The following is a 4,700-nucleotide window of genomic DNA, read 5'->3' on the forward strand; positions in this document are numbered from 1 at the left end:
TTCTCTGTCCTCATCTACATCCATAGACATTAATATGGAGAAAAGTATGTGCCCCCCACATCCACCTCCGGGGGCTTCTCTGTCCTCATCTTCATCCATAGATATTAATATGGAGAAAGTATGTGCCCCCCACATCAACCTCCGGGGGCTTCTCTGTCCTCATGTACATCCATAGACATTAATATGGAGGAAAGTATGTGCCCCCCACATCCACCTCCAGGGGCTTCTCTGTCCTCATCTACATCCATAGACATTAATATGGAGGAAAGTATGTGCCCCCCACATCCACCTCCAGGGTCTTCTCTGTCCTCATCTACATCCATAGACATTAATATGGAGAAAAGTATCTGCCCCCCACATCCACCTCCAGGGGCTTCTCTGTCCTCATCTACATCCATAGACATTAATATAGAGGAAAGTATGTGCCCCCCACATCCAGCTCCAGGGGCTTCTCTGTCCTCATCTACATCCATAGACATTAATATGGAGAAAGTATGTGCCCCCCACATCCACCTCCAGGGGGCTTCTATGTCCTCATATACATCCATAGACATTAATATGGAGAAAAGTATGTGCCCCCCACATCCACCTCTGGGGGCTTCTCTGTCGTCATCTACATCCATAGACATTAATATAGAGGAAAGTATGTGCCCCCCACATCCAACTCCAGAGGCTTCTCTGTCCTCATCTACATCAATAGATATTAATATGGAGAAAGTATGTGCCCCCCACATCCACCTCCGGGGGCTTCTCTGTCGTCATCTACATCCATAGACATTAATATGGAGAAAAGTATGTGACCCCCACATCCACCTCCAGGGGCTTCTCTGTCCTCATCTACATCCATAGACATTAATATGGAGAAAAGTATGTGACCCCCACATCCACCTCTGGGGGCTTGTCTGTCCTCATCTACGTCCATAGACATTAATATGGAGAAAAGTATGTGCCCCCCACATCCACCTCCGGGGGCTTCTCTGTCCTCATCTACATCAATAAACATTAATATGGAGAAAAGTATGTGCCCCTCACATCCACCTCTGGGGGCTTCTCTCTCCTCATCTACATCCATAGACATTAATATGGAAAAAGTATGTGCCCCCCACATCCATATCCGGGGGCTTCTTTGTCCTCATCTACATCCATAGACATTAATATGGAGTAAAGTATGTGCCCCCCACATCCACCTCTGGGGGCTTCTCTGTCCTTATCTACATCCATAGACATTAATATGGAGAAAGTAAGTGCCCCCACATCCATCTCCAGGGGCTTCTCTGTCCTCATCTACATCCATAGACATTAATATGGAGAAAGTATGTGCCCCCCACATCCACCTCCAGGGGCTTTTCTGACCTCATCTACATCCATAGACATTAATATGGAGAAAGAATGTGCCCCCCACATCCACCTCCGGGGGCTTCTCTGTCCTCATCTACATCCATAGACATTAATATGGAGAAAGTATGTGCCCCCCACATCCACCTCCAGGGGCTTCTCTGTCCTCATCTACATCCATAGACATTAATATGGAGAAAGTATGTGCCCCCCACATCCACCTCCAGGGGATTCTCTGTCCTCATCTACATCCATTGACATTAATATGGAGAAAGTATGTGCCCCCACATCCACTTACGGGGGCTTCTCTGTCCTCATCTACATCCATAGACATTAATATGGAGAAAGTATGTGCCCCCCACATCCACCTCTGGGGGCTTCTCTGTCCTCATCTACATCCATAGACATTAATATGGAGGAAAGTATGTGCCCCCCACATCCACCTCCGGGGGCTTCTCTGTCCTCATCTACATCCATAGACATTAATATGGAGGAAAGTATGTGCCCCCCACATCCACCTCCAGGGGCATCTCTGTCCTCATCCACATCCATAGACATTAATATGGAGAAAGTATGTGCCCCCCACATCCACTTACGGGGGCTTCTCTGTCCTCATCTACATCCATAGACATTAATATGGAGAAAGTATGTGCCTCCCACATCCACCTCCGGGGGCTTCTCTGTCCTCATCTACATCCATAGACATTAATATGGAGAAAGTATGTGCCCCCCACATCCACCTCCAGGGGCATCTCTGTCCTCATCCACATCCATAGACATTAATATGGAGAAAGTATGTGCCCCCCACATCCACTTACGGGGGCTTCTCTGTCATCATCTACATCCATAGACATTAATATGGAGGAAAGTATGTGCCCCCCACATCCACCTCTGGGGGCTTCGCTGTCCTCATCTACATCAATAGACATTAATATGGAGAAAGTATATGCCCCCCACATCCTCTTACGGGGGCTTCTCTGTCCTCATCTACATCCATAGACATTAATATGGAGGAAAGCATGTGCCCCCCACATCCACCTCCGGGGGCTTCTCTGTCCTCATCTACATCAATAAACATTAATATGGAGAAAAGTATGTGCCCCCCACATCCACCTCCAGGGGCTTCTCTGTCCTCATCTACATCCATAGACGTTAATATGGAGAAAGTATGTGCCCCCCACATTCATCTCTGGGGGCTTCTCTGTCCTCATCTACATTCATAGACATTAATATGGAGAAAAGTATGTGCCCCCCACATCCACCTCCGGGGGCTTCTCTGTCCTCATCTACATTCATTAACATTAATATGGAGAAAAGTATGTGCCCCCCACATCCACCTCCGGGGGCTTCTCTGTCCTCATCTACATCAATACACATTAATATGGAGAAAGTATGTGCCCCCCACATCCATCTCCGGGGGCTTCTCTGTCCTCATCTACATCCATAGACATTAATATGGAGAAAAGTATGTGCCCCCACATCCACCTCCGGGGGCTTCTCTGTCCTCATCTGCATCCATAGACATTAATATGGAGGAAAGTATGTGCCCCCCACATCCACCTCCGGGGGCTTCTCTGTCCTCATCTACATCAATAGACATTAATATGGAGAAAGTATGTGCCCCCCACATCCACCTCCGGGGGCTTCTCTGTCCTCATCTATATCCATAGACATTAATATGGAGGAAAGTATGTGCCCCCCACAACCAACTCCAGATGCTTCTCTGTCCTCATCTACATCCATAGACATTAATATGGAGAAAAGTATGTGCCCCCCACATCCACCTCCAGGGGCTTCTCTGTCCTCATCTACGTCTATAGACATTAATATGGAGAAAGTATGTGCCCCCCACATCATCCTCCAGGGGCTTCTCTGTCCTCATCTACATCCATAGACATTAATATGGAGGAAAGTATGTGCCCCCCACATCCACCTCCAGGGGCTTCTCTGTCCTCATCTACATCCATAGACATTAATATGGAGGAAAGTATGTGCCCCCCACATCCACCTCCAGGGGCTTCTCTGTCCTCATCTACATCCATAGACATTAATATGGAGGAAAGTATGTGCCCCCCACATCCACCTCCAGGGGCTTCTCTGTCCTCATCTATATCCATAGACATTAATATGGAGGAAAGTATGTGCCCCCCACATCCACCTCCAGGGGCTTCTCTGTCCTCATCTATATCCATAGACATTAATATGGAGGAAAGTATGTGCCCCCCAAATCCACCTCCAGGGGCTTCTCTGTCCTCATCTACATCCATAGACATTAATATGGAGGAAAGTATGTGCTCCCCACATCCACCTCCGGGGGCTTCTCTATCCTCATCTACATCCATAGACATTAATATGGAGAAAGTATGTGCCCCCCACATCCACCTCCGGGGGCTTCTCTGTCCTCATCTACATCCATAGACATTAATATGGAGAAAGTATGTGCCCCCCACATCCACCTCCGGGGGCTTCTCTGTCCTCATCTACATCCATAGACATTAATATGGAGAAAGTATGTGCCCCCCACATCCACCTCCAGGGGCTTCTCTGTCCTCATCTACATCCATAGACATTAATATGGAGGAAAGTATGTGCCCCCCACATCCAACTCCAGAGGCTTCTCTGTCCTCATCTACATCCATAGACATTAATATGGAGAAAGTATGTGCCCCCCACATCCACCTCCAGGGGCTTCTCTGTCCTCATCTACATCCATAGACATTAATATGGAGAAAGTATGTGCCCCCACATCCACCTCCAGGGGCTTCTCTGTCCTCATCTACATCCATAGACATTAATATGGAGAAAGTATGTGCCCCCCACATCCACCTCCAGAGGCTTCTCTGTCCTCATCTACATCCATAGACATTAATATGGAGAAAGTATGTGCCCCCACATCCACCTCCAGGGGCTTCTCTGTCCTCATCTACATCCATAGACATTAATATGGAGGAAAGTATGTGCCCCCCACATCCACCTCCGGGGGCTTCTCTGTCCTCATCTACATCCATAGACATTAATATGGAGAAAGTATGTGCCCCCCACATCCACCTCCAGGGGCTTCTCTGTCCTCATCTACATCCATAGACATTAATATGGAGGAAAGTATGTGCCCCCCACATCCAACTCCAGAGGCTTCTCTGTCCTCATCTACATCCATAGACATTAATATGGAGAAAGTATGTGCCCCCCACATCCACCTCCAGGGGCTTCTCTGTCCTCATCTACATCCATAGACATTAATATGGAGAAAGTATGTGCCCCCCACATCCACCTCCGGGGGCTTCTCTGTCCTCATCTACATCCATAGACATTAATATGGAGGAAAGTATGTGCCCCCCACATCCAACTCCAGAGGCTTCTCTGTC

Source organism: Phyllobates terribilis, unplaced genomic scaffold (genome assembly GCF_046119375.1).
Source record: "Phyllobates terribilis strain yellow unplaced genomic scaffold, ASM4611937v1 Scaffold_7__3_contigs__length_470593459, whole genome shotgun sequence".
NCBI classification, from domain to species: domain Eukaryota; kingdom Metazoa; phylum Chordata; class Amphibia; order Anura; family Dendrobatidae; genus Phyllobates; species Phyllobates terribilis.